At 34.6% G+C, this 13,142-nt stretch overlaps 1 protein-coding gene across 3 annotated transcripts in view; it reads right to left on the bottom strand.

Moving 5' to 3' along the window:
• Nucleotides 1–13,142, bottom strand: part of SCEL (sciellin) — a 326,999-nt gene that overhangs the window by 221,283 nt on the left and 92,574 nt on the right. For all 3 annotated transcript variants that reach the window (XM_060288050.2, XM_060288051.2, XM_060288049.2), the window contains one exon: nucleotides 6,650–6,742. The gene's annotated coding sequence lies outside the window, so the exon portion shown is untranslated. The remainder of the gene's footprint in view (nucleotides 1–6,649; nucleotides 6,743–13,142) is intronic.

Genomic DNA, 13,142 nt, shown 5'->3' with positions numbered 1-13,142 from the left:
CCCCTAAATCCTACCTAGCACAGAAAAGCTGTGTGTATGTGTCTGGAAGAGAAAAAAAAATGATTTTAAGATTTTTAGACTCTGGCTTTAGCTAATTTTTCTTTTTTCTAGTGGCTCATCTAACACAAAATAAGAAGAATGCACAAGAAAAGCAGAAATTCATTGAATGTTCCATTACTAAAATATCCAGGTTCAGGGCTCAATGTTTTTGGTTTTCAAAATCTCAAAATATCTTATTAAAACTATTTATAGATTACAATATTAGAAGGGAAGGAACTAATCTACCTAATGCACTTTCCTTGAAAAATAATGACGTGGATGTTTAATAAGGTATAAATCAATAGAATGTAATCATTTTACATCTTTTCAAACTAGGCAGACTAGTCTTTTCTCAATTAAGAAATACAAAAGGACGCTTGCCCTTCCCCCCCAAAAAAATCAAAGAGAAGATGAGATAAACTAGAGCATCCCATACAGTTGTATATTTTGTGCACTGCTTAAACACACATGACCAAGGTGGGGGCAAATGAGTTTGGAAATCTAAGCTCTGTTTGCCTAGCTGGACTCCATGGCTCTCCAGGGGCGGTTCTCTGTGAGGGGGATGGGGGGTGGCAAGTCAGAAAGAACACATCTACCCAGTGGATGCCTTTTTCTAATTTACCCAGCCAGAGGGAGCACTCTTTCTAATTTGTAAAAGGCCCTGTAGAGCCTGGTTGTCATCTGGTGGAAAGACCACATTCTTCATGATACGCATTTTCTTTAACTCTAAAATTGCTATGTGCAATTTCGTATGTGGTTCATTCATTCAACAGTCCCTTAGCTGTTTCAGACACTGATATACCGAGGAACAAACCATAGCACCTGACCACAAGGAGCTTTTAGTCTAGGTACATGGAGACAAGTACCCAAAGATTACAATGCATAGTTCCTTTTACGCTTTTGTGGGATTATGTTCCTAAAATTACCATGACTACCAAAACTGAAGCTGGCAAAATAACATGTGGCAGAAAACAGGGAATATGGAAGGGAATAGCTCATTTCCACAGCAAACCAGATTCCCCCATGTTAAAAACCTTGCTTCAACAGCAAACATTTCTCTTGACTAATTTTCTCCAATTATTCAGAGAAAATTACTGCATCCTTGTGATCTGGGAAACTATAGAATTTCCTACCAGTTCACGATCTGTGGACTCTCTAGGTCCAATACAAACTCCATCCTTTATTAGTGTATGAACTGGGCATGTTCTGTGCCTCAGTTCCTCACTTGTTAAGTATAGATTATAATAATATAGAATTGTTAAGAAGATTAAATGAGATAAATCATATAAAGTGACTGGATTCTATATTTTATGCATTTATTTTAAAGTTTATAAATCTAATGTTGCTGGCAAGTTTGAATTTAATGGGTGGTATTTTGTTTTGAGTTTGGGAGGGATTTTTTTTTTTTTTTACTTTTTATTCTATATTGGAGTATAGTTGATTAACAATGTTGTGATAGTTTCAGGTGTACAGCAAAGTGATTCAGTTATACATATACATGTATCTATTCTTTTTCAAATTATTTTCCCATTTAGGTTGTTACATAATATTGAGCAGAGTTCCCTGTGTTATACAGTAGGCCCTTGTTGGTTATCCATTTTAAATATAGCAGTGTGTACATGTCAATCCCGAACTCCCTAACTATCCCTTCCCCTCACCAGTAGTCTGTTTCTGTTTTGTAAATAATTTCATTTGTATCATTTCTTTTTAGATCCTGCATATAAGAAATACCATATGATATTTCTCTTTCTCTGTCTGACTTACTTCACTCAGTATCACAATCTCTAGGTCCATCCATGTTGATGCAAATGGCATTATTTCATTCTTTTTAATGGCTGAGTAATATTCCATTGTATATATGTACCACATCTTCTTTATACATTCCTCTGTCGATAGACATTTAGGTTGTTCCTATGTCTTGGTTACTGTAAACAGTGCTGCAATGAACATTGGGGTGCATATATACTTTTGGACCATGTTTTTCTCCAGATATGTGCCCAGGAGTGGGATTGCAGGATCACATGGTAGCTCTATTTTTAGTTTTTTAAGGAACCTCCATACTGTTCTCCATAGCAGCTATACCAGTTTACATTCCCACCAACAGTGTAGGAGGGTTCCCTTCTCTCCACACCCTCTCCAGCCTTTGTTGTTTGTGGATTTTTTGATGATAGCTATTTTGACTTGTGTGAGATGATATCTCATTGTAGTTTTGATTTGTATTTCTCTAATAATTAGCAATGTTGAATATCTTTTCATGTGCCTCTTGGCCATCTATTTATCTCCTTTGGAGAAATTTAGGTCTTCTGCCCATTTTTTGATTGGGTTGTTTGTTTTGATGATATTAAGACCCATGAGCTCTTTGTAAATTGTGGATGGGAGAGATTTTTTATATTTTCCTTTGGTTTTATATTTTTCCTATTTTCACAATTTTCAATAAAATTTTTATGTACCTCATGAGGCTTTCTCAAGTATCTTGGTAGTTGAGGACTGATTTTCTGAATTGTAAGAGCAAAGAATAATAGTAAAAGTATTGGTTCTGAAGCCATACAGTTCTGAGTTCAAACTTGCCTCTGACACTCCTCAATTCGACTGCATCTGACATTAGGATCATCTTAGAATTACTGTGTGTATATAAGGCCATATTTCCTTCTCTCCCTGAAAAGCTATTGTTAAACCAATAGTGTTTTGGCTTTTGTTTTGAGTTTTGGTGTTTGGGGCTTTCTTGGCCTTGCTTTGTTTTATTTTTACAACCTATAGTGTCTTAACATTTAGGAAATAGTAATTTGTGTAATGGTAAGCAATTTGTTTAACTTCCTTAAGTCACTGTTTCTTCATCTGTAAACCTATTTTACTCATGAACCTGTTCCTTAAAGTCAATATGAGAAATAAATAAAATAATGCATATAGGGTGCCTGGCATTGTGCCTGGCACGTACTGAATGATTTATACATGTTAGCCATTAATAATTTGTATCCACATTTTGCATTGAGAGGATGAAATATAAATAGATTCTCTTTCTCTGCAGTAAACCATAAAGTTGCTCCCAGAAGGGTCTACTGAAGAGTCATTATCACTGACTTTTTTAAGGGAAACACATTAGACGATTAGAGATCTCAAATTTTGGCATTTATGTGTGAGTAGGGGATTGCTGTATTGTCATGGCTATTTTGACAGGATGAGTAGAGTCCAGAGAAATTCACAGATCAGCATCCTGGAGATCACCTGTGGAAATCATTTTGGAGGAAATGACTTCTAGGCTGAGACCTGAAGGATGAGCAGGAGTTAGCTGGGTAAGCACAGAGGAGAAAGAGATCTGCAGGTACAGGAGGTACCAGGTCCTGAAGGTGAGAAAGAGCAGGGTGTGCTAGACACTAATCAGTGCTATTCATAAAGCTTTACTGTATCTACAAAACATACTGCGTATTTGACCATAAGTAATGAACACACTTCTTTCAAGATTTAGGGGATCATTCCTAAATCATAAACCCTCTCCTTTTTGAGATAAAGAAATCAAAGTTTAGAGATGAATGACAGGAAAGAGGGGGAGATAGAAGGTAACTAACATGGTGGGCACCCATTGTGTGTCAGACAAATGACATTATGCATATATAATAGATGAGGAGGCTGAGACATAAAGATGTTAATTAAGTAACTCAAAGCCATAGCTTTAACAAGAGCAGAGCCATACTTTTGTTTCCCTACATCTGTGTCTCTATTTCTGCCCTGCAAACTGGTTCATCTGTACCATTTTTCTAGGTTACACACAAACATATGGACACCAAGGGGGGAAAGTGGCGGGGTGGTGGTGGTGGTGGTATGATGAATTGGGAGATTGGGACTGACATGTATACACTGATGTGTATAAAACTGATGACTAATAAGAACCTGCTGTATAAAAAATAAATGAAATAAAATTCATAAAACAAACAAACAAACAAGAGCAGAGCCAGAATTCAAACCCCAATCTACAGTCCCTCTAGAATCTAGGATCATTTTCACTACACTGCCTGGAACTTGTGTGAGATCATCCACATGTGAAATTATCCTCACAATGGCATTGTAATTGTTTATTTGTGTATCTATTTCTGCACTAGTCTGTAAGCTTCTTGGGAATTGTTTTGTATTTGTAAGCACATTTCCTGGAAGATAGATGAATCCAACAAGCTGTCAGATGACTGGATGGATGGATGGATGGATGGATAAATGAGCATTTGAGAGATTACTTGAATGGATTTTTCCAAGGGTCTATCCAATTACCTTTCAAGTGAATTGTGATATTCTCAAACATATTTCTAAATCGAATTAATCATATACATTTTAAAAAGTCAATAAGAAATCTACCATAATTTTAAATTTAACAAATATAAGCTGAATGGTTCTGAATAAAGTAATAAGTGGCAGATTCATGAATAGAAGCCCTACATAGTGAGTTCCTTGCAGACACAGTCCATGGCCAATTCATCCCTTTGTCCCTATTATCTGGCCTCTGAACATATTTGGCAAACATATATTGAAAGTCTAATCAGTCAACAGTTCTGATTAGAGTCATGCATGACTGACCTTTTAAGTAACAGAAACAGTCCAATTCTGAAAATAACATTTTCTGGTGGACAAATAATTCTAGACTGATCCTTAAAGGAAGAGGAGAGGTAATGTTTTACCACACAAAATATCTACATTTACTATCTTCATAATGCGATTCCAATGATGCTATCAGATGTCAAATTAAATGTAGATTATGGGTAGGAATGACATGAACATATCTAACCACTGGTACATATAAGTACAAACTAGTCAGGACAGACATCATGACCCAGCAGAAGGATGCCTCAATAGGTAAGAACAGACACCAGTATAAATTACCAGTCAAATGCATTGTGTAGGGCATAAATAACAGCCCTGCTCACAGGTCCTTGGAGGTGAGGAGTAGAGAGAGATCAAAGAGGAAAGAGGACCACAGAACAGGCTCTAATGTGAGGACTTGTTTTGAGGAATAGGATAGAGCACAGTTTGCTAACCTCATAACCCATATCAGTCTTGTAGCAAGGCACAAGTGTTACTAAAAAGGCTGAGCACAGATCAGATACTTGCATATTTGGTGCTGGATAACCCAAGTATTGACCTAGAGGTACTGACAAAGGATGGGATTCGTCCAGTGGTCTCTGGGGTTAAATAGAACCTGCAGGTGGAGATTACTTGGTTCAGCTGTGGGGAAAGGAGAAAACCACTCAGACTTCAAAATGAATATCATATGTGTTTGTAGGAGCAGGAACCTTTCCTCCTTCCTCCTTTTGTTTTTCTTCTGTTTGAATTAGATAGCATCAGTTGCTATTGCTTGCAATCAAAGAATAACTGCTACATAAAATACTTTGCCTTATTTCTGACACAATATCCCTAGTAATTCTTTCTAAGCTCATTAGCTCTTTGAACAACCAACTGCTTACTCATTAGGTATTTCTACAGATGTTCATGTAATTTGTGGTTTAGCTCTAAAATATTTTGATGCAAGATACTGGACAAGAACAACTTGAGTAAGATTTAGCAGTATAAGTAACAGGCTTTTTCCCCATGATTTTATATTGAAGAAGCTATCATTGGTTACTGACTACTGCTAAGTTCCAACACTCTCTCTCCACAGCCCTTGGTTCATGTTACTTTTTCTCCTAGAAATGCCCTTCCTATCGTCTTCACCTGTAGAGAACATATTTATCTTCAAAAGGCTGATTTAAATATCAGCTCTGTGAAGCCTTCCCTATTTCCCAAGATAGAACTAATCGCTCCACATCTGTGATTCCTGGCAACGTCACCTTGGTTGGAGCAGTGCCCTGGTGTGCCTTGAACTACAGATACCTGGACTCCTCGAAGAATTCATCTGAGGTTACCCAGGGCTACAACAAATGTTAAAAGTTATATTTGACTCATTGGTATAAAGATGAATATATTAATATTGTATAGTAAAACATTTTCTTTGACCTAAAAGTTTATTTTTCTTTCTGCCAGTTTCAAAAGAGAGTAAAACATTTTCATTGACCTTTAAAAGTAGAGTGGACCCTTGGCACCATGCCCACTTTGTCTAATGAGTAAGCTGTCCCTGTGTGTCTGTGCTCTCATTTAAACATTTTTCTCACTTATATAATCCACAGCCTAAAGGGGCTTCTCTGAAGGAAGATAGGTTTGGTTTCAGAATGTGGGGATAGAACCAAACTTGAGGTAAGGGTAAAATGATTCAGTCTCAGGGGGGTTCTCTTAAAGGAGGCTTATATATTTTTTCTAATTGAATGATTCAAGTATATAATAATTCTTTTAAAAAAGATTTTTAAACCCATGGACAATTTGCTAATTAAAAATTTTCTCCAAAGAAAAAAAAAATTTAAGATAGAACCGGGGATACAACGGGCATTAGCAGTCATTGGTTTTGTTAGGGAACATACCAATTTAGAGCAATATTTGAATTAATCCGAAATAAAATAACTAGCCTTTGCATTATGCTTTATGACTTATAAAGCACTTTCACACATTTGATCTGCACAGCCAACCTAAAAGGTTGGTATCTTTTATTTTTAATTTGATAGGCAAGAAAAACAAGCCTCAGATGGATTAAATGACTTACCCAAGGTCACACAGCTGATAGTGCAGAGTCTGGGACTCATGCCCAGTTTTTCTAATTCCAGAATCTCGTATTCTTTCCACTACATCATGCTGCCTGCAGAAAAAGAGCATCTATGTAACACAAGCTTAACAATATGGATCTCACACTTCTAAGTAGATTGATGTTCCTTTAGAAAATGTAACGGCATTTCTGGAGACTTAATTGTGTTGTGGGTTTGGTTCTAAAACATTTTAACAAAAGATGATTGACAAAATTTAGTTTCGATGAAAGTCAAAATTAACTGAACAATATATTGAACTTACATGAAATCTTATGGACAGTGAACTTTGGTCAAAATTATGATTAAATATGTCAGGAATGTATAGGTAAGTATATTTTTTATTTCAAATTCCACATCTTTGTTCTTTGGGTTGTTAGATTTATTTTTTCTTCCTTTCTCTTCTCAGTGACTTAAGCCTCCCCTTGGAGATGGACTCCTTTCATACCCTCTTTTGGTAAACCTAAAACAGACTTGATTGTGAGAGTTATCTTTTATCAACTCCTTTGCTCCTGAAAGGGGTAATTTCTTCACAAAGGAAACAAATGGAAGGAAGGAAGGAAATGGCATTGAACAAGTCTGATCTTGAAAAAGGCAAAATTCTGCAAAGCATGAAGACTAACTCACATATTATCTGGAAAAAAAGAGGGGGTGTTAAAATTAGTCAGCAATTCACTTTTCACAAGAAAACTGGGCAAAACAAAGAATGAGATTTCAGAAGGACATGTTGACCCAATGCCATACAATACACAAATTGACTCTTTCAATCATAAATCCAGTAGTTTCACAGTTCTAGGAACTAGTCTAGCTGAAAAGAAATTATATTAAGCCAAGTCTGCAAGGTCAGGCAGTGAATAATTGGATGATTGAATGTGAATATGTCATTTTGATTACCCACAGAAGAAGGATCAGGAAATAGCAATTAAGATTTTTCTGGAATGCATTTCTGAAGTTTAAAAATATTTTTGTGTTACTTTATTCAGAGATAAAAGTCCAATTGATTTCACAAATGTCTTGATTTTACATGTCTTACTACTTGTTATTCTCTTCATTTGCAGTAATGAATACAAATAATTATACTGTACGTTTTTAAAATACACAACCTAATTTCATCTTACATTCTACATTTGTCAACTTTTTGGTCTCTGGGTCACAAAACAGAATGTATAGTTAAGGTGCAGCCTCATGAAGTTAGCACTGCACAGATTGCTTTATCTATAGCAGACATCTAACCAGAAAGCCAGCAACTCACCCAAATGTGCATTACAACCCGGCTCAACGCAGCAATGAAGTACTTGAAGCAACGTCTGCACAGTGTGTGTTCCTGGTACTCAGGTAATTATTGCCATAGTAGTGAATGTATTTGGAAACCTAAGAATAATATTTGCTCCCCCATATTTTACTGATTGCTACATGGAATTGTCCCCAAAATTTGAACAAACATTATTGGAACTAAGAGGAAACAGTTAATATAGATGGAATACTTCACAGAGCAGATGGGCTTTGGGGTTACTTTCAATAACAATTTTATGGAAGGCTGCTATGGGTCAGGCATGTGTCAAGCACTAGGGATACAGGATGAAAAAGACATAACCCCTAACCTTAAAGAGCTCAGAGGGACTATCTTTATCTTATCTCCAAAATATAGCACACTGATTGGCACATACTAGATGCTCAATAAATCTTGGGTGAATCCCTGGAAGGCCTGATTATTATTGCAAAAAGCCTGCTGCAATCACAGATAAATACACAACAGAAGCTCCAAGACAGAGGGTTAGAGGGAATAAAAGAAGGAGTCACGAATGAAATGAAAAGGATAATAATAGGTGTGGCTGGTATTAGACAACATGGAAGAGAAATGTGGTGTGAAAAAAAAATTAATCTTAAAGTGAAAAATGTAAGTGAATTTTATCAGAAAGGAAAAGAGAAGCTACACACTAGAAAACCAAAATATGTACAATAAAAAATTTATACTAGAAAACCAAAAGTTACTTTGAAACCAAAAAGAACTTCATTGATAAATATACAATTTTATGTCAACTTAAAGTATAAATTTTAAAACAAATTTTGGAGACTTTAATCACGACTTGCCATTTACAAAATCATCGTTTTAAACCTTCAATTTTTTTCAACCATTTGACTTCCTACGCTAAATAATAATAGATTGTTAACCATTATTTTTCCATAGTATTCCTTATTTTTTTAAATTTGTTTTGAAATATAGGAAAAGAATGTTGTACTATAGATTTGGTGATGGAAATTGTCAAAAATAAAATTAGTAAAGGGCAATTTTAGGAAAAACTAGCACTCACATAATTTACAGTTACCCCACAAAATTCTTAATTTTTTTCAATTTTACTTTTAATAAAATTATACAGAGCAATAACTGGTAATGATTTCCATAAGTCTAGTGAAAATAAATTTTTCATCTTCACAATGCACTTTTCATCCATGTAAATTAATGGGACTGGAATCAGAAATTTAAGGAAGTCATCAACTTGACTTGTTGAAATTTGCCAGGGTTCAGGGAGCAATTGGCAAATCAGACAAAGCAGTGAAGGCAAGAATTTGATATTTCAGATCTCAGTGCCATTTTGGCTATGGGAGGTTTTTGAATTGGAAAACATGATAAATCTTGAAAGAACAATTTCCACCTAGGCTTTATGAAGATAGGCACTGTTGACAAATTAATATATGATTTTGACAAAGATATCTTCATTCTTATGGCTAAAATGTGGCCAACTATTAAGGAGTTATCTGCTGCTAAGACAGTTCTTAGTCTTTGTGAGTCTTTGTTACGCCGACAGAGACTTTTTTAGTCTAAAAGACCAACAATGTTCAAAACATTTTCAAGTAAGTCCTGACTTCCCAATAAGATATATTTATGCTTTCTTTATGCTGTAAAGTAATGCAGGCATGACCCACTTTCTCCCAAAGACCTGCATAATACTAAATACATTTATTTAATTTAAAATTTTTTAATTAACCAAAATATTCTGAATTACAAAAGACAAATTTGACCTGCTCAGTGATATTGTTTAGTGATAAATGGTTTACATTTTATTTACTATTATATAATTTGGTCTTCCAACTGCTTAGCTACTTAGACATTAGGTAAGACTTACAGTGTCTCAAGCATTTCACAGAATAATATATGAATTTTTCAGATTATTGAAATAAAATATAGATTTGCTTTAAATCTATACCTACTCTTTTCTTGTGAAAGCTAGTGACAAAATACATATGCCAGTAGCATAATATTGCAGCCAAATTGTTAAGAAAATCTGGCCAAGTTTGATTCTATTCAAGAACAAATTTTCATTTTCAAAAAATATAATGGCAATTATCAAAATTATTAAAATGTCCTATACACACATTAAAGCAGTTTTACTCTACTTTAAAAAAAAAAAAGATCCAGACCTATCAATTCATTCTGAAAATAAAGGGATTAATTCCATTAGAAACAAAAAGAGCAGTACCTGAAACAAGAACCCTTCCACTGGAAGCAAAGCAAGTTGTTTTCCATGGTACTGGGAAGAGAGTACAAGAAGATGCCAATGTTCTGAAGGTAAGAAGGGAAGTCAACCCAAGAACAAATGACCTGCAGAATCATCCTCCCAATACACACTCAAAATAATGTTTGACCATGTCTGGGCATCTCATGGCCCAGGCAAATTGACATATAAAATTAATCATCACAAATGACATCTTTAAAGTACTGAAAGAAAACATTCAAGGAAAATGTTCTTTATAAGTTACCCCAAAATTCATTTTCAGACAAACAAAAAATTAAAGATTTAATTTCCAGTAAACCACACTAAAAGAAGTACTGAAGGAAGTTCTTCAGGCATAAGAAAAATAATCCCAGATTAAAAGTATGAAAATTCAGGGAAGAATAAAAAGTCATAAAAAGGGGAAATCTGTTGATAAATCTAAGTTAATATTGAATAATTTAAAAATATTTTCTGGGGCCTAAATACATAACAGCATTTGCCAAAAAAAAAAAATTAGGCTCTAATATGTCAAGGATGCACGTTACAACTTCTAGAGTAACTATGAAAAGAATGAAAAAGAACGTGCACACAGCTAATAGCTGAGGGAGAACAGAAAGCTGATTAATGAATGAATAAAAGAGTGAATGAATTGTAATTTCTTGTCAACAAAAAAAAAAAGAGAGACGAAAAGGAAGCTAGATCAGGGAGAAAATGAGAAAACAACACTAATGTAGTAAATTTAAGCTCAAATATGCCACTATTTGCATTAGAGTTAAATTGACTAGATATTCTAATTAAAGGACAGAGTGGATTTTTTCAAATAAGAGCCATAACTTAAGTATAAGGACATAAAAATATTGAAACTAAAAGAATGGGAAAGTTATCACAAACTAAACAATAAAAAAAAACCGTAATAGCTATGATAATTAGACAAATAGGCCTCAAGGCAAGAAGCATTCCTAGAGATAGAGTGCTCCTACTGTTAAAAGTGACAACTGACAAGAAATATATAAAAAAGCTAAATTTGTATGTATCAAATAACATAGCTTCAAAATATAGAAACAAAAATTTTCAGAACTAAAAGGAGAATAAAACAAATCCACAGAGTGTGATACTTAAACACAACTCTCTTAGTTACTAATAGAATAATTGTGGGAAAGTATTAATAGAGACAGAGGAGATTTGAAAAACACAATAAATTTGACCTAATTGACATATTTAAAGCATTGGATTCAACAAATAAAAATATACATGTTTTTGATGTGCACATCGAACATGCAAAATTGACGCTATGCTGGGCCATATAGCAAACCACAGTAATGTTCTCTGACTACAGTGGAATTAAGCAAGAAATGAATAAAAAAATAAAAACTATGAAACCCTAAACTATTTATTATCTCTAAAACTTCTAAATAACTAGTGGGTCAAAGAAGAAATCACAGTAAGTATTAGATAATATTTTAAACTACATGATAATTAAAATGAAATGTATCAAAAATATGTGAAATGCATTAAAGCAATTATTAGAGGAAATTTTATAGCCTTAAATACATATTTAGAAAAAAAGACTAAAATCAATGATACCTATATCAATATCAAGAATTTAGAAAAATAACAAAAAATAAACAAATAAAAAGGGAAAATATTTTAAAGACAGAGGTTAATAAAAATTTTTTTAAGTCAAACAGTTCTTTGAAAAAAATAAAATTTGTGAACCTCTAGCACAGCTAATTAAGAAAATGAGAAAAAAAGTCACAAATAATCACTACAGGAATGAAAATGGGGACATCAGTACAAATACTAGAGTCATTAATAAGATAATAAGAGGATATTACTAAGAACTTTTGTCAATGAATTTGAAAATTTACATGAAGTGGTCAAATCCTACAAAAACACAATATACTAAAACTGATTCAAGAAGAAATAGAATAGAGTCCTATATGTATTAAAGAAATTGAACCCAAAATTAAGAACCCTTCCAAGAAAACAAAAGACAAAAACACCTCCAGGTTCAAACAGCCTAACAAGTGAAGTTAAGAAAGAAATAGCAACAAGCTTATACAGACTATTCCAGGGAATCAATAAAAGGGGGAACAAGTAGCAACTCATCTATGAAGCCATCATAACTTTTATGCAAAAACCTGACAAGGACGTTGTAAGAAAGAAAATTACAGGTGAATCTCTCTCAGAAACACATATGTAAAAGTTTAAATAAGGTATTATAAAATAGTAACCAATATATAAAAAGTATTATACATCATGACCAAGATGGGTTTTTTCCCTAGGAATTCAAAGGTGGTTTCACATTTGAAAACCAATAAATGTAATTTACTCTATTACAGACCAAAGAAGAAAAAGAATGTTATAGTAGATTCAGAAAAAAAGTTGATAATTTTCAGTAACCATTGGTGATTTAAATAAACAGTAATTTAAAAAAATTTAACAAGCCAAAAATAGAAGACATCTCTTTGTCTTGAATCTGGACTTGTCTTTTTTTTTTTTTTTTTTTTTTTGCGGTGCGCGGGCCTCTCACTGTTGCGGCCTCTCCCGTTGCGGAGCACAGGCTCCGGACGTGCAGGCTCAGTGGCCATGGCTCACGGGCCCAGCCGCTCCGCGGCATGTGGGATCTTCCCAGACTGGGGCACGAACCCGTGTTCCCTGCATCCGCAGGCGGACTCTCAACCACTGCGCCACCAGGGAAGCCCTGGGCTTGTCTTTGTGACTTTCTTGACCAATAGAAGATGATAGAAGTGACATTCTGGGACTTCTAGGATTGATCATAAGAAGACTTGAAACTTCCACCCAAGCTTTTCTGAACCTTGAAATCTATCTAAAGTCAACTATCCTGAGACTACCATGCTGTAGAGGACATAGGTGCGTGCTGTGGTGAATTCTCCCAAATGAGCCCAGCCTTCCAGCCATCCCCACCAAGAAGATACATGTGAGAGAAGCCATCCACCAG

The sequence above is a fragment of the Globicephala melas genome, chromosome 18 (assembly GCF_963455315.2).
Source record: "Globicephala melas chromosome 18, mGloMel1.2, whole genome shotgun sequence".
NCBI classification, from domain to species: domain Eukaryota; kingdom Metazoa; phylum Chordata; class Mammalia; order Artiodactyla; family Delphinidae; genus Globicephala; species Globicephala melas.
Note: the sequence above shows the minus strand (reverse complement) of the source record. Positions and strands in the feature narration are given on the sequence as shown.